We start from the raw sequence: 26,837 nt of genomic DNA, 5'->3' as shown, positions 1-26,837 counted from the left end.
GAGGCAACGGAGTAGAAATTGGATTCGTAACCGGGGCGCCAGAAAAACCTACTGAAACATTCTTCAAGCCAGACAAAGGTGCGCCAGGGAGTTTAGAGTGCATATTAGAACTCTTTGCAGCACCAGTATCCAACAGAAAAGGCTCTGACCTACTGGAACTGAAACAACTCCCTCTCTTTGTCTATGGCTGTCCTAACAATCACTACCATTCACTTCATTACCTTCGACGTAGTAATCATCCGTATAGTACTGTCCCATTTTACCAGACACACCATTCTGCTGATCAAAGCTTTTCATAGAATTCTGTGGAGGTAAAGAACGCGTATTCTGACCACGACCTCTACCTCTAGGCGCTTGTTGAGCACCTCGACCTCTCACACCCGAAGCACCGTTCGTGCGCTGTAACAGAACCGGACAACTACTCTTGAAATGGCCCTCTTCTTTGCAATACGCACACTGATAAGGCCCATACGGAAAACGTTGAGAAGACTCGAACCTTTGCGAGTTTCTCTGATATTGCTGATGTTGCTGATAATCACGCTGATTAGTACGGGGTGGATAAGCTTGCTGTAGAAGAACTTCAGTCTTCAATTCCTTAGTCTTCTTATCCGCTTTCTCTATTTCATCCTTGTTCCTATTCTCATAGTACTGGGCAGTAGCTAAAATCTGTGCTGACGTAGAAACGGCCCAAGCACTCTCAAAATTCTTCAACCTATTGCACAATTCGGGGAGCAAGTTATGAACAAATTTGTCGACGAACAATCTGACCACCCTCAGTAGCCATATCCTGACCACTGTGGTCTACAAAGGTCTCTTCAAACCGTGTGAAAAAGTCTGACACAGTTTCATCTTTCTTCTGCTTGCATGCAGACAACTTGTCCCAATTAACTCGCAATTCGGGCATCAAAGTCTTCATATAAGTAATAATCCTACCAGGAAGGTCAGCAATCAAATCCTCAGGCTTAGCACCGCCTACTTGTCTGTTATCGGCATCTCTAAGATTAACCCATGTTTCACCTAATTCATGCGCATGATCCGTGTGACGAATCTTACCCCAAATAGGCTGTGGAACAACATTCCCAAACAACATATCTATGTCAGCTAGATTCATGATGCATGAACTCACAGTCTGAGTTAGCTCCTTATAGTACCCTGCTGGATTTTTGCGCGGATCAGGCAAAGACTGCTTAATAGCTAAAACTTCAGCACGTTTCCAAGGAACATGTACCCAGACACGCTGAAAGTGTGGAAGAATAGCTGGATTAGCAGCTGCATCACCAGGTCTCCAAACTGGAGGAACCTCACGCATCGGATATTGACAGGCTTTTCTCCGAACTGACGAATCAGGCTCAAACAATCGGTCAGAAGGAGATGCACGACGTAATGACAACAACGTCCCAACTGCTTTCTCAATGCCGAGACCCACAACAGTCCCTTTCGCAAACGTACACAGTACAACTCAGGCGGAATTTGTCCTACCTCACTATCTTCCCATTGCTCACTTATGTAAGAACACATCATGTCAAAGTAGGGTGACCAACCGTCCGTAAATTTCACGGACGGTCCGTAATTTGGACCTCACGTCCTTGTCCGTGAGGATACTTTTAACGGACGCCTTTTGTCCGTAATTTTAGGTCCCTGCAGGGGAACAGAGCTGTTCCCCTGCGAGAGGCCTCTGCTCCCTGCTGGGGTGCCTCGCTCTTATCGTAGAAGCATAAGAGCAGCTCCACCCCGCTCATTGTCATTCTGTCTGTGGCTGATTGCCACATTCAGAATGACAATGGGCCAGTTTAGGCTCTTCCAGCATGTGGTGGTCTCCGTCTAGGGCAGGACATTCTGTTAGGGTTAAAATGTACAAAACAAAGAAATAAAGTTAAAAAGAAGAAGTTAAAGTTCTTACATAGTCTCATCATTTCAGAGCTGAAGCATTTTTTTTGTTTAAATGAAGAAAGATTTATTTTCCAGCAAAATTAAAATCCGATTATCTTTTTCTGGAGAGATAAAATCCAACTTCTCGCACGTCTGTTCTCTCGATTTCTCTCCATCAGTCTCAAAACTTCACATTCACAAATGCCCCTTTAAGGCCTTTCCATCAGATTTCTTTTCAATTTAATGATAAAAAAAGGTAGGTCAAAATACTTGGCATGTTCAAAGCGCTGGAAATTGTTCAAATTAAGGTTTGATACATGTTCTTTAGAGTGCCACAGCACTCGTCATGTGCGATAATCGTACACACTGGTCCCACAGTGAAGGACAAACTGGTCCCACAGTGAAGGATTTGAACACAAAAAACAGATAAACAATGCACAAAACCTCACGCTGTCAGGTCCTCCATGCCACTTGCATACATCACCCTCTATATTGCAACAGGTGTGGGATTAGTTTGTGACTTAGGGCTAGATGTATCAAGTGTTTTTTTTGTCGCAAACGCTGCGAATCGCAAAATAGCAGCGTTTGCGACAAAAAAAGGGAAATGCGATGTATAAAAAAATCGCATCACAAACTTAAGGAATCGCAAAATTTGCGATTCCTTAATTTTGCATCAGCGTTTAGGGAATCGCAAATTACGATTCCTTAAATGCTATGCATCAAGCATTTCCAATTAGGGATTTTCCCTTAAGAAATCGCAAATTACCACCAACTTGTAGTTGGTGGTAATTTGCGATTTCTTTTACAAATGCACTTTTTGCAATTTGTAAAGGTGGCATGTGACACTCATACATGCCCTTAGGGCGTGTATGTACGCCATATGTACACATATGTCAATTTCTGGGGTGCAGCAGGGTGTCCTTAAGGCACCCTTGAAATTATTCTCAATTTGCGATTAGTAAATTGCGAATCGCAAATTGAGAATAATTTCCTATTCCTTCCTATGAGCCTCCTGGCCCATAGAAATGAATGGGAAATTATTCCTTAATTGTGATTAGCAATTTGCTAATCGCAATTAAGGAATTTTAAGAAATCGCTAAAAATTAGCAAATTTCTACATACATACCATTTTGCAAATCTCAAATAGCGATTCCTTAAAAATCGCTATTTGAGATTCGCAAAAGGGTATCTTGATACATCTAACCCTTAGTCTTTTGAGGGTGTAGAAGCTAGTCCTTGACATAGTGGCAGGCTGGTGTGAAAAATGCTGCCAGCTGGCTGAACCGATATGTGGAGAGATTATTAGGTTCTGCGCTGGGGATGCACCAGTCATCTGTTTCTTGAGTTGACTGGTAGTGCTTCCAGGCAGATTTGTTGTAGACAGGAAGGCATTCCACTGAGTCTGTCGACAGTGCCTTAAGATAAATGATGCATCAGTTCCAAAGCCTTCCATGAAGCAAAGCTGCAGGTCACCCTGGAAGTTCTTGGCATAGAGTCTAGAAATAGGAAGACCATGTCCAAAACCAGCCAGAGGTGTTCCACCTGCACCCAGTTGTGACATGGGTGCAGTAGAAGACATATAGCTGAAGAACCTTTCAATCTTGCGTAGTAGGACACCACCTCCTCTGTCACTCATCTTAATAGCAACATCTTCGCCGCCTAGAGCCACAATCATTTTGATAGGGGGAAGCAAGGGACTGGAGTTGTGGTGTTCCACTATCGCTCGTGTGGCATTCTTGAAGAGCTCAAAGAGCATGTGATAAAGATGAGATGGGGTATACACGATGTGAATGGGGTGTCTTGGATCATTAGCATTGACTGCCTGGATTTCCAGATTAGGCAAAGCCATAAAGTATTTATCACACAGCATCTTCGCCATTTCATAGGCATCTCTCACTACGTCAGTCACATCACAATTCAGATCGATGCTTCCAATGCGTTTAGGCTGTGTAGGGTATGTCGTTGCATCAAAGAAAAATCAAAGTGTGCTGGTTGATCAGCATGCGGATAGAGATGCGGTTCAGGTAAAAGCATTCCGCAGAGTATTGCACATTCTGATTTGTCACTGGGTAGACGCCAAAGGCTTCCTTGTACTCAATGACCCCCTGGGCCATAGTTGGGACTTCATCATTGTACCAGTTCCAGATGGTGATGAGGATGTTTGCGAACTGTTCACGGGTGCTCTGGTCCTCTGGACTCTTATGAAGAAACTCCAGGATGTCCCCAAACTGAACATACCAGCTCTGCACCAGCTGAACGGAAGGGGATCCCAGCAGTCGATCTGGTAGCAAGTTAATCTCTTTCATGATGTTGGCGAGACGCACTAGCAGCACCTGGCGCAGGAAGGCAAATGAGGTTTTTTTCACAGGCATTGCTAGATCCGAAGTCCAGGAATTGCTTCATGAAAAGCGGGGAGGAAGAAAACTAAGAGAAATGGTCGATCTGCTTTGGGGCGCCCCCTGCCTGGCTCACGGCCAGCATCAGGGTGCTGCGAACCAGGGGCATCCTCATAGTGCGGCTGTCAGAGGAGGACGTGCATGGGCTGCTGCGTTTCTGCTCTCTGCAGCCCTAATCCAGGACTCGATTTCAGGGTTGTCAGGCTCCACTCTCTCAGCCTACTATTTCTTCGGATTTCAATTGAAACTCTATTCATTCCACCGCTAAATTTCGGGTTCTAGGACCCTGGCCTCGTCCAGAGAGTCTCGGTTGACTCTACGTCTCTTGCCGAATGAGAGCTGAAGCATTTTTATTATTATATACAACGAAGACATAGTTGCTTTTTTTAATTTATTTTATGCAACTAACATCCATTGACAAAGCCAATAGTCCTGGCTTTGTGTGGGTCTAATGTTACTGAATATAATGATAGAAACCGCAAAATACTAGTCGGGCAGCACATTATGCTCAGCATATATTTTAAGGTGGGGTGTTTTAAACCACACTCTTAATTACATCAAATACACCCCTTGGAGAGACCCCCAGATTATTCATCCCACTTAAAGCCCTGGAAACAACACCATGTCACAGTCACCTCACGTCCTGGAACTGTGCATCATGCATGACTCATCACTATCAGGTTTTCAGATTGCCTATGTGCAGGGGCATAGTGAACTCTCCCCCACCCCGCCCCTTGCTTTAGGAACTACACCATGGGTGAAGTTCTAGATGGGCCTCTTCTGTGTGCAACTGGATGGGTGGGTGGATGGGTGAAGGATGGGTGGCTAATTGAAAGGGGATTGGAGAGAGAAAGGGAGAATGGATGGATTAATGATAGCATGGATGAATGGTTGACAGAATGTATTGGCGAATGGATGCATGGATAAGTGAAAAGAGGAATGTGAAGATGGATGAGTGAAAAAACGCATATTTGAGTTAAAGTGAGGATGGAGTGCTGGAAGAAAGGATGGATGGATGGGTGAATGGATGGACGGATGAGTTACTGGGTGCATGGATGAGTAAGTGAAAGGATGGCTGGATGGGTGAAAGGGTAAATGATTGGGTGGATGAGTGGATGGATGGGTGGAAGAGTGGATGGATGAGTGAAAGGATGGCTTGAGTGTAAGGGTTAATGGTTGGTTGGATGGGTGGAAGACTGCATGGATTAGTGAAAGGATGGATTGGGTGAAAGGGTGGATGGATTGAAGGATGGATGAGTGAAATGATGGATGGAAGGATAGATGATGATAGGTGTGCAAATGGTTGAAAAGCTTTGGATATGGAAGAGCACACAAATGGAAGGACAGAATGAATGGTGAAAGACTGAATGATGGATAAAAGAATTAATAGATGACATTTTGAGTGGCACCCAACTGCTACTTGAATGTTACACTAGTAATTGTAATTGTAATTGTTTGCATGTTTTGTTTTAGGTGTAAGATCTTAGGCAGAGTCTCATAGTGCCATGAGCTGTGCTTGAGATGTATATTGTGTTTGTAGCAATAGGCAAGGCATCAAAAATAAACTCTGTAAAAGTGTATTGACAGTGCATTCTCTAAGAAAGCTGCAGGGAAAAGCACCTTTGTGACTTCCGTCCGCTTGTTCAACTCTCTGCGAAGCCCCCTTAAGCAAAGTCAGATTCCATATTTAAAGTTCCACTTGCTGAAACACCCATAATGCATTCCCTGTAGTGGGTTCATCACAGCAATCCTCACTTTTGTTTGCTTATGCATGCAGCTTTACATCTCACAATAGCACTCAGGTATGAGATGCTAGAAACAAAGTCTATCCGAGCAGATCTTCCTGACCACTTCTCTCACCAAACATGCCTTCTCAGGATCATGAGTTGTAAACAAAATATCAGACTGGACAACCCAGTGCAGTAACCATATAAATAGATTATTATCATATGAAATACCACAAAAAAACCCGCTCAGTTGCTCCAAACTGCACGCATACCGAAAAAACATGAAGTGCCCAATAGTCTCAACCTAATATAAAACTTATTTTTACTTGTACTTAATTGGTTGTCCATTTATGTACTTTTATACTATTGTACAACTTCCTCTGATGTATCTGTAAAACTTAACTTGTGTCCCGAATTTTTGTCCTGAATTTTGACCTTCTGTCCTGAATTTTTGTCCTGAATTTTGACCCTCTGTCCTGAATTTTTACACTTACCGTCCTGAATTTGCACCCATGCCAGTTGGTCACCCTATGTCAAAGACGTACCGTTGTTTCGGTGCTTCCCATTGATGGAAGACATCCATAACACCCACAAGATCATAAAGCGTAGGATACGTAACCCATTTACGCGCTATGTGATCCAACACTGTCCTTTCATCAACATTAGGCAATCGACTACACGATTGTCTACGCTCGACAACAGGAGACATACCCAAAGATCCCATCAGAGGAGAAAAAATACTAGTTACCACATTAGTCATTCTCTGTCGAACAAAAGGAGAAGGTGACAAAAGAAGACGAGACGGAACAGAATGAGAGGAAATCGGAGGCGGAACAGTAACAGGAGGAGTATACAAGACAGGCATAGGAGTAGCAGACGAAGGAGGTAGCAAAGTCGGTGGCCCTTGAGAAGGCTGCACAAAGGAATAGGAGCCAACGGAAGAGGAGCTGGCTTTTGAGGAATCGCAGGTGGCAAAGCAACCGGAGTTTGCGCAACTACAACTGGTGGTGGTGGTGCCGTAGCATTCTGTGCATAAGGGGGTGGCGAACTCAATAGATGCGACATTAAAGGATCTTTCACAAGATCTTTCTTCTCTTCTTGCTCTTTAGGTGGCAAAGCTGGGTAGCACTTATCTACCGCTAGTTTACGGATCCTAAGCATCTGTTCGCTCTCTTGTTCTTCTTCATTATCCCTAAACTGTATTGCAGCTTGCACCATTGACATACCTCGTTCACGTTTATGTTTCTTCGCTAACTTAATTTCTTTCTGTTTGGCTTCCTTTCGCCATAGGCGGAAAGAGTCAAACATCGCCGGTCTGGCTTTCTTCTTGAACAGTTTAACCTCGAGGTGATCTAAAATCTCAGTTTCAAAGCTACCATAACGGGGCCATTGTAGGACACTGTCTTTTCTCGTGTATTTTACCCAGATGTCATTATACGCGATGGGGCCCACTCCATGTTTTACGTAGAGCTCATAGGTCGGAGTTCCAATCGGAGGAACCGGACATGAATCCTCCAATCGGGAATCCCTAGTACTACCAAAACCAAATATCTTTCCAAGTCTGCTAAGACCAGGCATCTTAGCTTACTAGTCTAGCTTCAAACTTCAAGGGAAATCTCAAAAACGATAGTCTCGTGAAAAACACGAGTCCCTCGGGTTTGGGGCCTGCAGGTCCCAAATCAAAGCGATCCCGAAGGATACCCAAACGAAACTAAGGACTGGGAGACGCTCAACTGATACTTAACTGAAATGTCGATGGCGTCACCAGAAGACCCGTCTATTGTCTCGCTTTACAAATCATCTAATGGCTCCAAGACAGGGCGACAGTCAGGGCAGCAGTCCTTCGTAGCCGTTGGAAGGTGGGGAACCTCGCAGCAAAGACTTTCGGACCACGACGACATACAGGGGTCGATGAAGTGGTAGGCCTTCCTCCAGAATTTCCACACGAAGCTCCTCACAATCTTCAGGCTTGGACCGGTACCGCTGAAGTCGCCCCACGTGGGCGCCAACTGAAGAACCGGGTTTTAGAACCCAGCGGCGCCAGGGATAACGCCCGATGTCTTCGAGACACGGGACACTTCTTGATGACTTCAAAGACCAAAGTTTATTGGCTGCAACCCGGAACAGAGGTCTACGAAGCACAACATGGGTGGTTTGCTAGAGACTGCACACCTTCAATGAGCGAAGCATGGTCTTTTATGCCAAAAATCACATTCCAGGCTAGCATCAATTACATACAAACTGACCAATGGAAAAGCGACATTTTAAACATATCGCATGACGACAATCCCACTTTCCGTTGTCCAGCCCACCAGAAATGACCAAGCACATTCCAATATCCTGTTCGATCAGGCCGGACAAACCCATCATAAAACCTCAACCCAAGTCAGTGATTAGGCCATAAAGGAAGGAACAGAAACAGATGGAAGCAAGATAGAAGGGTGGGTGCAATGTGCCATAAACTAAGCAATGTCCTGCTCTTTGATCTTTATCTGACCAGCTGCTTAACAAGGAACTGGCTCAGCGAGGTCAGCCTCGGGCAAGGGAGTCAGTTCTGCCAGGTCACGCAAAAGTCAGCTAAGGTGTACGTGTCCCAAGGACTCGTTCGGCCGCAGTCATCGGCCTATGTGAGGGCAACCACACAAAATGGCTGCCGTACACAAAATGGAACCCGAGGGTTCAAACGAAATCCCTGAATACGTAGTGTTCTCATTGATCGATTATGACTAAAACACTCGTACATACCGCACTCGTCCTTTGCAGTCCGCTGACACCAAAATCGTCTATATCTGACGACCTTCATTGTACAGGTTCGGAACCACCGAACCACAGACCCTCAGAGTTACGGAACCACACGAGATACTTGATTTACTACTCTGGGTATCAAGAAAAATGGAGGAAATGCATAATGGAGACTTAGCGCCCAATCCTGTGTGAATGCATCTGTCGCTCTCGCTAGGGGGTCGGGCCTCCAGCTGAAGAATGACTCCACCTGATGGTTCAGTCTGGAGGCAAAGAGATCTGTGTTGAACGGACGCCACAGAGAATGGAGCTGGTGAAACAGGGATGGATGAAGCTTCGGATCGCTGTAATCCTTCAAATGAAGTACTTGCCAGTCTGCTACTGCATTGTCTTGCCCCTGAAGGTATTCCGAAAATCACTGTTATCTGATGCGCTACGCAATAATGCAGAAAAATCCTTGGTGATCTTCGCCAACATCGGGGATCTGGTTCCCCCCAGCTTGTTGATATAGCACACAGCTGATATATTATCCATTCGCAATAGAATACAACACAATACCTTCATGGGGGAGAGAGTGCGAATCGCAAATGAGCCCGTCAGGAGTTTGAGACAATTGATATGCAATTCCAACTCCTAGAGAGACAATCTGCACCCTGTGGTCACTTCTCCGCAGCAGGCTCCCCAACCGGATCTGCTGGCATCGGACTCTATGATCAGCTCCGACCGAGATCTGAAGATTGCCCAACCATTCCAGGCATCCACGTGGGTCAACCACCATTGAATCGCTGCTCTGACTTCGTCCCTAAATGGGACTAGATCTGAATAAGAAAGCCTTTTCTGGAGGTGTCTGATTTTGAGACGTTGAAGGGCTCGATAATGTAAGGGCCCCGGGAATATCGCCTGTATGGATGAGGCTAGCAAGCCCAGCAAGCGAGCCATCGCTAGTAATGACATCAACTGCATTTCTAGAGTCTTCCTCAGTTCTCTCTTCAAGTCTCTGAGTTTCTGTTTCGGAAGCGGGTGCTGTGCTGATTGTCTATTGATCACAAACCCCAAGAACTCCAACAACTGTGTTGGAAGGAGAATCGATTTCGCTTTGTTTACCACAAACCAGTTGTGGATGGAAATGGCGAATCCGACCTCCAAGAGGGTAAAGAGACAGAGACAGAGGGCTTACCTGACGTAATCTGAGGTTGGGCGTTCCCTCTATCACCACCTTGATGGAAGCGGCGGCGGTTGAAACGTATGGTTGGGTAGAACGTGCTGCCTCTGGTTGGGTCCTGAAAGGCTCCTTGCCCCGGCCGTGACCTCCTCTTGAAGGTCCCTGGTCTCGCCTCGCCCGGCCCGTCCAAAAAGGCCAACGTTGAACACTTGTTTGAGATTAGCTTGGGCTTTGTCCAGGCTCATGAAAGTTCAATTGTATTTGGAGACGTCCTTTACAAAACGTTCACCGAACAGTAAGCCATCCGCCAAGGCACCTGGCTCTGCAGAGGCCAGCTCAGTCAAATTAGTGTCAATGCGCATTAAGAGGGACTTCCTGCACTCTGAGAAGATGCCGCAGTTTGCATTGCCTAAAAAGCAAATAGCGCGTTGGGTTCAACCAGCATGAATGTCTTGGTCGATCAATGAACCAGTTTTCTTGGCCACCAGAGCCATCTCCAGGATTTTTAATAAGGGGCGATGGTATCTAACAACTTATCATAGCACCCTCGCCAGGCCCGATCGATGCCTTTCTGGGGATTTTTAAAACAAAATTTCAGGAAGGCCAACATATTGGGATCAATATCCGGGGTCTCTGTGACCTTGTCCGGCACATCTGGGCGGGGGCATTCCGACCGCAGTCAGTTTCTAACATCCCTGTCAAAACTGCGTCACAGGTTTGATGAATATAGTCCGCCACCTCGGGAGGAGGGGCCCAATCGGAGGACCTTGGATGTACTATATCCTGAGGGTGTAGAGCGGCTTTCTTGGCCTTCTTTTTCTTAAGGGACACAGTGTGGCTGGTGGAATCAGTGTCCATATCGGTGTCCGTATCTGTAGCCACTTTAGATGCAGCAGGCAGAGGGGTTGAAGACCCTGAGTACGGGTGATTCCTGGCTGAAAGGGGGGTACCTTAGTGAGGGCTTGTGCATGCGACCATTGGGTGATTTGGTGGATGCAGATTTACCCCCTGTAGACGTGGAAGTGGGTGTATTATCTTGTTGCAACAATCCGTGGCGTTTTGCAAAGTTCTCAAGCTGCGCCGTAATAGGTTTTAAGCAGGTGCTTTGTTCAAGGTCTTAGGGACCGCCACTTCCACCGCTTTATTAACGGAATCTTGGGCGGATGCATCCAAAGCATCCATGAGGTTGTCTTCAAGGAGGGGGCATGCTCCTCCTCGTAGTACCCATACTCATCCTCCTCAAAATAGGCCTAGTCTTCCAACGTACAGCTGGTGACCCCTAAAAGATAATATGGATCACAAAGGGATTAATCAAGGGGGAGCAACCCTGATGCAAATAGTAATTGGAGGAAAGAAAATGCCCTCAGCAAAGCTGTAGTCCACAAAAACAGCCCGAAGGCGTCACAAACCACTTCTAAATACACAAGCTTGGACTCAGTTGGGGGGCCTACCTTTTCCTCCAGCCCAGGGAAGGCATCAATTAAGGGTACACCGAGAGAGGCAACCTGTGTCTCCGACACGCGTTGAAATGTGTGTGCGGAGAAAGGGGAAACCAGATTGGGCATCGCGTAGCCCAAATGTAGCCCACAATGAGCCCAATTGGGCTACGCGATGTGAGGCTCAAAGAAACTACGGACCCGTATAAGGGAAGGCGCCACCGGCCGCAACCACAGTGGCGAAATTGAGAGGATAAGGGAGAAACGACAATCGGCAGGTGAGGAACGCGGTAAAGCCGAACCGCCACCTTCCGAGTGCCTGCAAAATGCAGCGGCAGCGCAGCTCTCTGAAATGAGCTACATGCGCTAGCCGTAGAATGAGGCCAATACACAAATACTGATTAACGCACAAAGTCATTATTAAATAGGCTGCAAGATTTAACAGAACATCACCAAAAACAATCAATTAGGAAGATAAGGGCAAGATACAAAATCGAGCACTTAACTCTGTGAGGAGTAGCAAAGAAAGAGGAAGTGTTACGGTGTAAAGACATATAGGGCTAGTCTCTATGGTTATTGTGTATCTACGCTAAGCATTCTGGGAATGTTTTTGTTTTCAATATGTTATAAATTATCTTATTGGCTGCTGTTTGCTTGCAGTAAAAGAAAGAGAAAGCATAATCTGACGCCTCCGGTCCTGTAATAGAATTGCTTTGGTAACTGCTTGTTACCCAGCGCCAATGTTTACTAAAGGCAATTGCGAACTTCGTAGCCAATGAGCATTTCGGAATTATTTGCAGCGCACATTAGATGAGATGCTGCTGTGCTAAAATCCTGGTTGAATTTGCAATACATTAAAGAAACAAGTCCAATTCCCGGACGGCTGGCTCTCAAAATACATTTAGCCATGGGAGGGGTTGTCATGTAACCCGGAAGTACTGAGCGATATTACAGACAAATGTCCCTGAAAAGATCAATAACAGACAACAAGCATTAATCTAAGTGTATGGACAATCTGTGTAAGTAATTGTGTAATATTACTTTCCATTGTTAAGTGCCTCATATAGAATGTATTGATCACTTGTGCTTGATTATTTTACAAATCGCTGCCAGCCGTTGCACGAAGACACATTAGTGAGCCTTAATATCCACCAAACCCTCAGTACAATCCCTGGACGCTGTGAGGACTTCTTGCCTGTTTTGTCCCGTACCTGCACCGGCACCACTTCTTGCCGCTCCCGCTTCGCGGGAGCCGCTGCGTGGCAGGACTGCCCACCAACGCTGCCTGTTTGCCCCGTACTTGCTGTTCACCTGAGGCGCTGAGAGGCTGCAGGGGAGTCGCGCGGCAGGGACTCACTCTCCCAGGAGTCCCTGCGTGACCAATCAACATCCGGTCAGCGCCCCCTGCGTGCCCCGCCCACAGCCGGCAAACAGCTGAAAAGGACCCCGGAGCAGCCCACCTGCGTGACCCTCAGTACAATCCCTGGACGCTGTGAGGACTTCTTGCCTGTTTTGTCCCATACCTGGACCGGCGCCACTTCTTGCCGCTCCCGCTTCGTGGGAGCCGCTGCTTGGGAGGACTGCCCACCAACGCTGCCTGTTTGCCCCGTACTTGCTGTTCACCTGAGGCGCTGAGAGGCTGCAGGGGAGTCGCGCGGCAGGGACTCACTCTCCCAGGAGTCCCTGCGTGACCAACCAACATCCGGTCAGCGCCCCCTGCGTGCCCCGCCCACAGCCGCCCTTCCACCTACAAAATCAGGTGAGGGACCGCCTTGCGGGACGCGAGCGGGATGCCGGGCGAAGCCCGGGCAAAGGGCGGGCCGTCTGCGGCCGTCCGGGGCCAGCAGGGGCCGGGACGGGCCCCCCCCTAAGCACCAGATCACGGTAAACGCAGACTTTACCAGATACACTGACCGGACAAACTGTTGATATTAATATATGTCTAGTTATACACCCATGTCAACTCGCTCCGGAAGATGCATGAGGAGAGGGGGAAACTCTACAATAGGCACCATGGACCAGTTCATAACCAGGGCAGTTTCTGTTGTGGAGAAGGAGATTATTTTAGCAGAGCGAAGATTATCGCGGGAATATCTTGCACATAAGCGCTCCTCCTTGGGAGCACTGGTACGGGTTACATCTCCCGTTAACACTAACCCAGCGGTACCCCTGCTAATCACAACACCAGGCAATATGCAGCCCTGTGCAATTGAGCTCAGGGAAAGTAATGAAAATCTTGACATTCTCCCAGAGCCTGAGGTGGTAAATAGGAGCCCAAGTAGTGCTGCTGTAGTGCCGAATCACCCAGCTACATCAGCAGTAGAATCGCCCACTCTGCCCACGATAGTGATACACGAAGCACCTACACGACAACAATTACTAGCCTCTCCGGTAAAATCAAATTGTGTAGCATCAAAAAGGAAAAGATTAGCTACTCCGCGCAAGGGCCGTAGATCAAAAGCTTTCAAAAGAATAAGGAGAAACTATGCGAATGAGGGCGTTCCTTGCAAAATCATAGGGACTGAGACCAAGAAAGGAGGCGACCGACAAGAGGTGGAACCTCCAAATGTCCAGGACAGTTCCCAACTTGATACTGACCAGGCTAATCGCTTAAAGGATCCATCCACAGACAAATCCTTGATGGAACAGATCCAACACTTAATGTCAACCCTGATTCTTCCTGTGATCGAAAGACTGAAAGGGCTTTCGGATCGCTTGGACAAATTTGAACAAGTCTCATTAGACAACTTTTTTGCACTAAAATCGGTAGTTAAATTGCACACAAAAATTGGGGCTGATGTACTAAGGGGAGAACCAAGCCCGACAACCACAAATCCACTCGAGCAAACCCGACAACCAAGGAAAGAGAAGACTTCGACCCAGAAAAAAGGCCCTGTTGTACAGGGGGGATCGCCACCAGCCCCTCTTGGGGCATCGCAAAATACTGCAGAGATACAAACTGCTGCCCCTCCAAAACCAGCACCACGCAAAGGGAAATCTGATCCGCCAACAAGTAAGAAAGTGCCTACAATCACTGAAACTTTAGGGGCACTGAGAACTGATGAAGGGACAGGTACCACCAATTGCATTGCAAATTGTGCTAGCGGAAACACCAAAGCTTACTACGTCAAGGAACCAGTACCCGATTGTAACATAGGTCAATTAGTGCCAAAACATGTTCCAAATGCTGACCTTCCTCCTGGCTGCCAACCGTACGTGGTAGTCCTCACTGGGGTTCCTCCTTTGAAACATGAGAGGAAGGAGTCCTACGATGAACTTAAAAACAAGACCCTGTATTGGCTCAGAGAAAACAGGCCTCTACACCATACTATTAACTGTCAGGTTATACACGTTAGAAGAGTTAATTGGCTGGGCACTGACCAAAGGATATAAGGGGAGATTGTATTTTGGTGAACTTTAAAGACCCTTCAGTAGCCCACCTTGTGTATAGCCAAAAACAACGGAGAGGACATTCAGGAATTGGAACTTGTGATCTTAGTTACTTCTACCCAAAGCAAATAATGCCAAGCAATAGAGGTCTACCCCACGAAGTCATGATGAGTGGTAGGTATTCGTTTTTTGATCCTCCAACACCGGGTAGTGGAATAACATTGCAGAATATGGGTGTGGACACAAACTGGTCATGGTGGGGCCGCTGACAAGATGGAGAGCCCGGAGTCGGGGAAAATCTTTTCCCTCTGCTTAATGAAGCTTCCCCGGACAGATGTGTTAGATCATGTACAGTGGCTCCTGAAATTGAAAAAAACCAACGGGTTGCTTTACCATCTGTTAGAATTGCTGGAGAACGCTCAAAGGGGGCATCTGTAGATGTGTTTACTGTCTCGGTTAAAAATGTGCCTTCACCAGCATGTATGGAAAGCCAAGAGTTAGTCATTAGTAATGGGCCTTTGGTTCGACCAATGAGGGGGGAACTACCAAATGTACACATGGTCACGAATGACTCCCCTAGTAGCGCAGAACTATGTAAAACGATGCCGGAGGTAAAAATGTTGTCATGGAACCTTGCAGGGGTAACGAGGAATCTTTGTGATAGTATTTGGAGTTCTTTCATGGAAGAGCATGATATCATACTCTTACAAGAAACCTGGGCAATTGACATGATCCATAGACTCGGGTATAAGGCTTTTCATTGTGGGGCAACTCCATCTACAAGAGGTAGACCGTCAGGGGGCTTAATAATTTGGATAAGAATAACCCTGAATGTTGTTGTCCTGCCTCTTTGCCTCCCTTCTAATGATCTGCTTGGGGTAAAAGTGACTACGAAGGAAATGGGGGTCGTGTACATTATAAATATTTACAACAGGCCCAACCCGCATAACAAGGAATCCATGGTTGTAGAACAGTTGAGTTCGTACTTGGACACACTAGAACTAAATCCTCAAGTTATAATAGGTGGGGATTTTAACTGTCAATTCGAACCTGTACTGGGGCTTGAAAATCTACTAGAAGATGAAGACAGGGCCCATAGTATTCCCACACTAGATAGTGTGAAAACAGTCAAAAGTTCAGTGGCAGCTATACAGATCTTTGAACTAGTCGTGTCCAATGAGTTAAGGGCCTGTAATGGTCGATTTGATTCCGATAAACCTGCAAATTACACATACAGCAAGGGGATCTCCAAATCACTCATTGACTTTATGCTGGTTACTACTAACCTGTGGTATTTATTGTTGGACTTCCGAGTTGAGAATAGGCCTGAAAGCGACCATTTTCCATTACAACTGGGGATACATTCTAATTTATTTTCGAACCGCTTGCCGAATTAGAGCCTACAAGGGAGGTGGGTGAGGTTGAGGTCTCCAATAATAGAAGAGCTGTAAAGTGGCCATACATCCTAGCGAAAAAAGAGACACTGGCTGGTATTTATAATACCTTTTCAGACACAATCTCTTTATACAATAATTTGTGTCTGGGCTCCCAGGAAGTCCTCAACATGCACTACCATTTGGTAGAATCCCTAATCCCCCTTCTGAGTAAAACATGTAGTAATGATAAAAGCAATATAAGTAGGCAACTTGAATTAGAAACCCCATGGTATAATAAACAGTGTCGCCTAGCGAAAGGTAATTTAATCAAAGCTGTCAAGTCTAAGGAGCAGAGGCTGATAAGAGAGTGTAGACAAGAGTACAACAACTCTCTCTCCCGGGCAAAAAAAGAATCGGACAACTTAGCCTGGGAAGATCTCTTAAATGCAGCTAGGAAGCATGACCAAAGCACCTTCTGGAGTCTGATATCTAAAAAAAACAAAACAGGGCGTTCCAATATGGACTTTTACCTCGATGAGGCAATATGGTGCGACCATTTCCTTAAGTTATACGACTCGGAAGATGTGTGTTTGGGTTCCAATGAACAGGGAATTTGCCTGTCCTTGTGTACTGGTCTACCCCATTTTAGTGAAGAAGAGACCCTACGTGCAATACACACCACTAAGGCCGGTAAGGCACCAGGCCCTGATAAATTGCCTGGGGACATATTTACCCATAACACTGAAGTGTGGTGCCCATACATTCATTATTTGTGCAATTCAATACTGGCAGGGACTCCGATCCCCGAGACGTGGAAGGGGGCGGAAATAGTTACTATTTTTAAAAAAGGGGACCGTTATAATCCAGCCAATTACAGACCGATTAGTTTAATCGACATTTTACAGAAAATGTTTGCCAGGCATATTTTAAATCGACTTTTAGATTGGATGGAGGAATTTAAAATCCTCTCCAAATATCAAGCGGGGTTTAGAGTCAAGACAAGTACTGTTGACCAGGTGTTCAGGTTTATGTGCATCTGTTGGAAATATGTACAAATAAAGAAGGGTAGCCTTTACGTAGCATTTATGGATCTACGCGCGGCGTTCAATCTTGTCCCACGCTCCCTTCTTTGGGATACCCTGAGGAAAATGGGTGTTCCGGGCGAATTGTTAACAATCCTCATAAAGCTACATACAGACAATTTGCTAAAGTAAGGTGGGGAAGAAATGGTGAACTGACTAAGGCTATACCAGTAAAAAGGGGGGTACGACAAGGGTGCGTGCTGGCCCCCACCCTCTTCTCCTTATTTGTGAATGATATCCCACCCTACCTGGCACAATTTATTTATTTATTTATTTATTGGTTTGTATAGCGCTGGAATCAACTCTCAGTGGAGTATCTCTGCGCTTTGACACCTGTAGAACACCAAGAAATAAATGTGGGTGGAAGCTAAATTTCATTTTTAAACAGTATTGTTTTCAATTGTTTCCGGAATTTTAGATGATCTGTGCATTGTTTGAGTGATAGAGGGAGTTTGTTCCAGAGAGTAGGTCCTGCTATGGAAAGTGCCTTACTCCCGTGTCTGGCTTTCTTAGCCCATGGTACCTGCAAAAGAAAATCATTGCTGGACCTAAGAGATCAAGTGGGGGTGTAAGGGACAAATTTATTTTTCAAATAGGCAGGTCCTTGGCCATTTAGGCACTTGTGAATCAAACAACATGTTTTAAATTTCGTTCTCTGCCAGACAGAAAGCCAGTGTAATTGGTCAAGAAGGGGTTTGGAGGCAGTTCTAGGAGGGGCATTAAGAACCAAGCGGGCCCCCGTATTCTGGATGACTTGTAGTCTATCCAATACCCCTTCATTGGCAGCAAGCAGTAGACCATTACAATAGTCAATCCTGCTTTGAACAAGTGCCTGGACTAACGTTCTCCTCACCGAATCAGACAGAAGAGGAAAGGCCTTGCGCAGTAGGCTGATGGTGTGAAAGCATATACCTGAGATATAATTAACATGTTGCTTGAGTGTCAGATCTTGATCCAGACGGACCCCTAGGTTCTTTACAATCGACTTAGGTTCGGGAACAACACCCAAGTCGCTGGGCCACCAGTCCGGAGACCAAAGCAGTTTAGCTTCCCCAAACAACATAACCTCAGTTTTACTGACGTTGCACTGAAGGCAATTGGCCGACATCCATTGTGCCACTGTCTTCATACCAGCTGAAAAAGAGCTCTTCACTTCAGCGGAGATGGTTTTGAACGGGAAAGGAGCTGCGTGTCATCAGCATATGACACGGGGATGAAACCGTACTTACGCATCACTCTTGCCAGGGGTGCCACATAGATGTTAAAAAGAGTAGGGCTCAAACAAGAGCCCTGTGGCACCCCTTTGGAGATCTCTACCTCCGCTGACCGATATGCACCCATGGTGACACTCTGGGTGCGGTCGGATAGGAAGCTCTTTAGCCAAGCAAGGGCTTTGTTTTTGATCCCGGCGTTCGACAACCGTTCTGTCAAGATGGAATGTGACACGGCGTCGAACGCCGCTGATAGATCTAACAAAACCAGGATCACTGAAAAGCCCCTGTCTTGGTACATGTGCAAGTCATCAGTCACGGATACCAAGGTGGATTCCGTACTATGCCTTGGCCTAAACCCAGACTGGGAATAGTCAAGAACGTCTGCCAGTTCGATATATCTGGATAGATGGAAATTAACATGCTTTTCAGATATTTTCCCAAGAAAAGGTAGCAGTGAGATTGGCCTTAAATTGGTCAATTCCGTCCAAGGAATGGCAGTGTTCTTCCTAATGGGTCTGACAAGGGCTCGTTTCCAATCTTTAGGGACATGGCCGGAAGTGAGAGAAAGATTCACAAGTTGCTCAAAAGCAGGGCAAAGCTGCCCTGCTAGAGCAGGTATAATCCTGGCTGGAATAATGTCGTCCGGGCTCCCACTTTTTATACTGGTCATCAATGTCAAAATTTCCTCCCCAGAAATGGGGGGGAAAGATTCCAGCGAATGTATATCCTGTTTCCACTCTGTATCAGCCTGAGAGAGTGCTGTTATTGAGGAAACCTTATCATTACCAGCATTAATTATTTTTTCATAGATCTTATCAATTTTTGTGGTGAAGAAATTGGATATCTCATCACACAACTGCTGGGATGCTCTTTCTACAGATTCGCAAGCTGTGGGTTTAACAAAAGATTGCAGACTCTGGTAGAGAACTCTGGGGGAGTTTCCAGCTTTGGCAATTTGCGCTGTTATGTGTGACTTTCGAGCTGTCCGAATTGCCTTATGGTAGATAGAAAGTGAATCCCAGTATCTTTTTTTATCTTCTACCAAATGGGTGGTTCTCCATCTCTTCTCTAACTTCCTCGCAGAAAGTTTCAAGGTTCTTAAGTGATCAGAAAACAACACTTCCTGTTTAGCAGCTGGTCGGGGTTTAAAATGTCTCAATGGGGCTATTTTATCAATGGCTATTTTAGTCGCCTTGCTGAATTTAATTAATGCCATGTCAATATTATCACTGGGAAGGATAATGGGCATAATAAACTTCTCTTCAAAGGAGCTCTCTGTGACTTTATGCCATTCTCTACGGACAGCGGGTAGTGAAATCTGCTGCGACCTGATGTAAATGTAACCACGACTCCCCGAAATTGGGCAATGAGGCAATTACAGCATTGTTATTTGCCGATGACACCATCCTAATATCCCAAACCCCTAAAGGACTACAAAATTTAGTAAATCAATTCTATAGTTATTGCGAAGTAAAGGGGCTAGAAATTAATTCTTCAAAAACTAAGTATATGGCCATTAATCCCCCAAAAACCTTTAAGAAGAATCTAGCCCTAAAAAACACAAAATTAGAGTATGTGGAGTTCTTTGACTACCTGTGCATTAGGCTAAATAGCAAAATATCCTGGAAGAACCAATTGGAAAAAAGCAGGCTGGCATACAAACATAGTTCCCTTCCTATTTTAAAAATTCACGGAGGGAATGCTTCCAAAGCCATAACCCCGGCGATGGAAGTATTTAAAGCCAAAGCTCAATCCGCAGCTCTATACGGGGCAGAGATTTGGGGACCATATTAAAAAAAGACTTTTGACATTGATGAAAATGCGTTCTTTAGGCGCTTGTTGAGATTACCCTTAAGAACGCCCCTAACGCCTGTATACCTGGATATTAATATAAAACGTACAGCTCTATTATGTTGTTTAAGGCCATTGCTTTATTGGGTAAGACTATGGTCTACCCCGAAACTCGTTGACTATAGACTTGGATTACTGGAAATCATGGAACTGGATACATTTAATTCAATCAAATGGCTGAGACACATATCAACTTGGTTCATCAAAATAGGACTATCACATTTTTGGAATAACCCACTGGCACTGACAACTAATTGTAAAGAACAGGCAAAAGCTGCTTTTTGGTCTTATGTTAATAGTGGATATTTACATGATTGTGGTATCGGTTCCTTAACTCTGAAGTTTTTGCAATTCAAGGATATACCCATGTTCGAGCAGTTTATGGATGAAATTGAGCCACCATTGGCTAAAACTGTATATTTACAATATAGGTATTATTATTATTATTATTAACCGGGTTTTGTAGAGCGCAAACAACCCGAAGGCCTCGTAGCGCTAATATGTATGGGGTCTTACAAATAAATGCAAACACTTGTAGGTGGGGACATAGCTCAGGAAATGAGTTTTATATTTGTAAATTGTGTGATCTTAAACATAAAGAAGATGAGGCCCATATTCTCTTCTTGTGTCCGGTGTACAAATACCCACGTACGAAATGGATTAAACCACTTTGTAAAAATTTGGGAATAAGATCTTACAAAGAGGCAGAGAGGATACTTAAATCTACAACCTCTCAGCTGGTAGCTTTTGGAGTCAGTAGGTACCTCCTCAGTGTCTGCTTGATTAGGAAGAAACTTGGGGTCAAAATATAGGGGTTGATAACCCGCATTCTTGATTTCTATAGGGAACCTTTTAAATTCATAAATTTTATAAAAAAGAAAAAATATGTTTTTTATTTACTGGCTTTTTTAATTATTTATATAATGTAGATATGCTTTTAAATCTGGCTCTGTAATTGACTACTGATTGTATTTGGTATGTAAATATTTACAGTGAATTAGTAATGTATTTCCACTTTCAATGTATGTATCCCTTGACGATACTGCCTATGGTGTATTATAGATGTAGTTATTGTACTTTTAGTGATCATGATTTTTTTTTTGTAAGCGAATGTACTTTTAAAATGTTTTATGGCTTCAAGACAAAAATGTTGAAATAAAGCTTTACAACACAACACACCAAACCATTCTCCTCTGTGCAGCCGGATAAGTAATGGTTTAATGACAGCTCTAACTCAGCCAAGTAACGAGCCAGTAAGGCTGGATTCACAGTGCACCATCACCAATTCTCCAGACATGCTTCTACCGTAGCACAATTTCATGCTCCATTGCTTGGCCTGCCAGGCGAGGGCGGTCTAGTGCCTTGTTTCTGATGATCAGAAATAGTTCTGATCACTGCTAGAGCAGAGTGGAATGACTCGGAATTCCACTGGGTTTATGCAACTCTGCGGAATTCTGCATAGTGCAACTCCGTGAGCTCCGCCCACCCCAATATTTTAACAACACTAGACTAGTAAGCAGAGCTCTCTGAAAGCATTTTATTAGAATATACTGTAGTGTAGTTCCTATATTCCCAATAGGCTCTGCGCATTGGAATAATATATTCAGCAGTGTAGACGTAGGACTGAGGTCGACTAAGTCTCTACTGACTATATCAGACTTAAGGTTTGCCAGCTAGCTCAGAGGTCACTAGAAACTTTCTCGAATAAACGAGGAGGAGTTTAACCTCCCTGGATAGACAAGAAGGTATTAGCTTCCAACAACCATATAACATGACAACTTTTCTCCCTCAGAATAAGAGTGTATCTCTAGAGTCGTGTGAAAACAATAGACCGCTATTTCACTCAGTCAAATGTGCGTACTTAGTTTCACCAGAGTGCAGAGAAAAGAAAGACGGGCGTTTTCAATAAAAGGTGTAATTTATTGAGCAGTCTTCTTTCTCATGCAAGAGAAATGAATTGCCATAATTGCAATACTTAATATAAAGTAAAGTGCGTACAGTAAAAAGAGTATTATGAAATAATACTGTAAAAGCATTGATATGGTTTCTTAGCCATAAGATACTTTAAAATGGATAAAATATATACATACATATATACATTGACTAATCATACTCAACTGGTGCTTCTAACTACGCCTACCCCGGTGTACCTGACCTAAGCCTAATACGTGGGAAGGAGTAAGTAAGTAGCAGTTTAAGTTAAGTTGGTTTTGCCAAGAATCTGACTCAAGAATTCTCTTTAAGGGTTTAGTCAGCTTCCTACCTGGGTAATAGAATGCAGGAGGTCTGGTATCTCTCTTTCAGGACTCGATATCCCAGCAGCCTGCGAAGGCGGCTGAGAACACCGGAGCTGGATTTCTAGGCAGGAGAAAAGACAGCGTCTCTCTCAGTGCGTCAAGAAGGAGGGGCAGCGTCTGTGGGCTCTCGCATCAGCTGGGCTCTCGGGCAAGTAGATAGCTGCTCGACTCCAAAATACCACCGTGTGTTTGCTTAAGGCAACGTTGGTATATTTATACCTGAAAGGTGCTGAGTTTGACGTAAGGTTTGGACATAAGACGTCAATAAAGATGTCACTAAGAACTGACTGTTCCTTTAGTGTTCGCAGGAGTTCAATGACAAATCAAAAAAAAAGCAAATGGGGATTTCCCAGGTTGCTGGAGGTTTGGTGTGTCGTAAGAACTCGTTGTGCTCTCTAGGAATCTAAGGAAGTAGCTTTGCCGTGCTTTGGACTGCAAGGGCTATTTACTAAATATGGATCTGATTCTTATGCCATTATAGGGATATTATTGATTATAGCCGTACAAGGGCATAAAATAGCAATATTGATTTAAGTTCCTAGATAAAAAAAACAATAATACCAGAGAATAACAACATATGGGGGCAAACTGAAATCTATGAAAAGAAATAGAGGTCTCTCAAATGAGTTATTATTGGTGCCTTAGGATATCTTTCAGAGAGAAAAAATAATTTTAACAAATTAGTGTATGCTAAATGTATTTGTCATGGCATAGTAAACCACAGGATTCTGTATGTCTTTTCCAACTTCATCAATTTCTGGATAATTTGTTTCATTGTTCAAATCCAACATTTCTACTTTAAATTATTGGTCTCATGGGATTTTGTACACATTTTCAAATTAACCTAGGACTCATTTTTTGAAACAACACCACAGCTTTGGTGGACAGAATCTTCACTTTCTTCATTGATACAGTCTGTTTCACTATAGCTGGGTTTTGGTTGTGATATCTTATCTCCCTACATATCTTCCCCAACTAAACCAATATTACCTTCTCTGTAACTTTCTTTCTAGTAAATTTACTGCACTTTTGCTGCTGCTCTATTTCTCCTGACAGTACCATAACAGAGATCACAAAGTTTTGTTCCCTGTTTGTTTTCAAATTCTAGCCATTGTAAAGCTCAGGAATCTTCATATAAAGTGCTATTAAAATACCAAAATGAGTTGAGATATTCAAATATGTACATTTATATACCAATTTACCTTAAAATTGTACCCTAAAAATAAAGGAATTAAAGTTTCTAGCACCCACTGCAGCACCAAAGCAGTTACAAGTTGAGAAGCTAGTGCTACAACCTTATCCGTCTGCCCATTCCTGAAAACCTTCCACTATCTGGCCCTACCATTAATGATCCAAATTGGATGTTATTATCTAATCTGTTTATGTCTCCAGGAACAGTGCTTTGCTACTGCAGCAGCCCAAATTGACTCTGGAAAACAGCATTCCTGTTAGTTCTTTTCTTGTAATTTGATGCCACTTGGTGGGCTTCATCAGGCAGTAACGTTGCTAATACTTAAAGATGGAACCTCAATGCGGCATCTTAGACAACCAATTAAAATTCAATTCCATTGCATCGCTCAGTTGTAAGCAGCTCCTAACTGTCTCTTAAGGAACTACATTCCGCTTCATCAGTGCTTATATAAAATAAAATCTAGGTCCCAACATATTTCTCTGCAGGCCACTATAGCTTGCACCGCCAACTGTCCCGGTCAGCACTGCCAGATACCATTATGGCAGTGGAGGGGGTTCCGCTAGGTCTAATGGATACGTTATCTTTCTGACGAATGTGTGACTATGGAGGAGACGTCCCCCACACTTAGCTATGATGACCGTAGTTTAATGTAAGTAGGGTTCACCTATTCAAATGATAGGGTTTTTAATTGTTGCCTTTTCTGCATGGCTTGACTGTATGCCACAATTCGAATCTTCAAAGAAGAGAGTTTCCCAGATAAACCAAAAAGGACTGGGTATCAGAGTAATAACTAAAGCAAGATTCCTTTCTGTGTCGTACTACGGCTTTGTGACCAACTAGTCTACTCATAATGTATATAACTGGCTGAACTGACAGGTTATACAGGTACTAATTTTTACTCCACACTAGAATAGTTTTCTTTCTCTCAGTTTTTTATTTTCATTGGTTAAAAACATTCATGTAAAATTCACAACAAAGTGTATCATATCATGCATAAAAACATTTTTTTGAGCGTTCCCTAGTCTAATACAGCATAAATCCTGTTCTTGTTATCGCTCAAAAACATAAACTCAAAAAATGCAAATTAAGTATTTAAAAAAACCAAAATTTTCGCATATATTCAGTAAAAACTTATGCACTATGTATTAGTTCAAGTGGTCCTTTTGTCGACGCGTTTCGGTGCGTGGAGATCTTTTATGGCACCTTCTTCAGGACAGACTTTTGGATACAAAAGTATTGTGCTTCTTTCTAAAATTTTAAATAAAAACAATTAATATCTGATTTTATGCTGAGGGTTTTTCTTTAAAACTATCTCTAATGCATTGGTCGCTCATAGTACCATATATATCACTGTCTAATTTTAATGACCATCTTACTTTTATAGCCAGTATTTCCGGACAATCCAACTTCTTATCTTTGAGGATTGGTCCTCTACTACGTTACGATTTGATTAGTCTCTGTAACATAGGAAAAAACTATATTGTATCTTCTTTTACGCCATTACCCTTTCTTACATGCAACAGGTAGCTGTATTTCTCATGTCACTTACTTAAAAACAGGAGAATTGCTGTTTTACGTGTCTTTTCTTTTATATGCGTCTTTAGAATTTGTGCTTCAGCTTGTAGTTGAACGTTACTCTTAATTGTCCTTCTGCTGCAAAAGGTGGTATAAGGGTTTCAATGTAGTTATCCTCACTTGAGAGTGTTATTTTAGAGTAGGTAGTTCTTAACTCAATTATATTACATACCTGGTCCATAGGGTCCTTATGTCTCTGTGTGTGTTATGTTAGCGGGTCTTCACCTTCTCACAGTGTTAGTTAACTGGGCGGCCTCTGCATCAGGCTATTCTTTAAATCCCAGATACCTGGTAGGAAAACGTATATACATCTCATGTTTTTATTTTATCTATTCCAACATAAGAATGTTTGCTCTATTTATATTATTAGTGGGGGGCTCTGATGTTCTTTTGGATCATGATACTTTATCCTTTTCCCATTCTTAGTATGCTCCCATAACTTTGGGCTTGTAGGGCTAAATATTTGAACACTCTGTGTTTAGGTTATGTGTTCAGACTGATGGTTGTATTTGTTTGGGAGTTTTCCCACCCATTTAAACCCCAGTATTTTAAATTGAACTAAGTTAAACTGTTTCTAGTGGACCGACATGACTAGTAACGGGGATTCTCTCTATCTTAGATAATTTGAGTTAAACGCCCTGCATTGCTGATTAAGCCAGTCAAGGATGACTGCTTACCTTGAAATTGCCGCTCGCGATCCCGTGACACGTCCTCTCTCCCATCGGATGGTGTTTGAAAGGAGTGTCGGGAGGGCGGTTTATATAGCGGTCACGATTTGTAATAGGTTTCAGTGGGAGCATACTAAGAATGGGAAAAGGATAAAGTATCATGATCCAAAAGAACATCAGTTATTATGCCACAATTAGAAGTCATTTTACAATGAAGAAGACATGAGACCTTGTTAGGCTGATATAGAGGTCAAAACGTGTTGGTGATTTATGGATTTCTTTCTGGTCAGGTGACTCATTGTATTTCAATTTTGGACCCAGCAGTATTCAAATCAGTCTTTTTTTCACAACAAGTTTTATTGAGTGATTAAGCAAAGCAAAATACGTGGCTCCCCACAATCAGGAGATCGCCACCAAGCATCATGACACATTTTTCATCACTAGTGCAAAGTCCAAACAAGAAAAGGAGAACAGACAAACCCCCCCCTTCCACCACCCACCAACCCCCACCACCCAACTACCCTTCTATCCACCCCTTATCTCTCCCTAACCCCAAGCACGTGTGTATATAAAACATTCAGTACTTGGTCGTAGTGTGTTAGGTTTGACACAATTCCCAGGCCTGTATGACATCCTCTACCTATATTTCCTCCTCTTGTTCCACTGGGGGATCCAGTGTCAGCCCCCTATAGTCCGCCCAACGCTTCCAGATCTTAAAATGCTTACGGGGGCATCCTCTTGCTTCAAAGATTGGGCTTTCTAGTCCCATAAAGTAGTCCAGTCCAGCATTCCAGGCCCGCTCTCCCTTCCACGCTCGGGCTAGGTCTCTTTTAGCAACAACAAGCCCCAGCAACAATAGA

At 44.0% G+C, this 26,837-nt stretch overlaps 1 protein-coding gene and 1 pseudogene across 2 annotated transcripts in view; one reads left to right on the top strand and one right to left on the bottom strand.

Annotated features, from left to right (window-relative positions):
• LOC147684976 (solute carrier family 22 member 13-like) overlaps positions 1-26,837 on the top strand; it is a 334,900-nt gene that overhangs the window by 297,021 nt on the left and 11,042 nt on the right. The window lies entirely within an intron of this gene.
• Positions 3,099-4,380, bottom strand: LOC147684977 (pyruvate dehydrogenase (acetyl-transferring) kinase isozyme 2, mitochondrial pseudogene; annotated as a pseudogene).

This window comes from Lissotriton vulgaris, chromosome 10 (assembly GCF_964263255.1).
Source record: "Lissotriton vulgaris chromosome 10, aLisVul1.2, whole genome shotgun sequence".
In the NCBI taxonomy this organism is placed as follows: domain Eukaryota; kingdom Metazoa; phylum Chordata; class Amphibia; order Caudata; family Salamandridae; genus Lissotriton; species Lissotriton vulgaris.
Note: the sequence above shows the minus strand (reverse complement) of the source record. Positions and strands in the feature narration are given on the sequence as shown.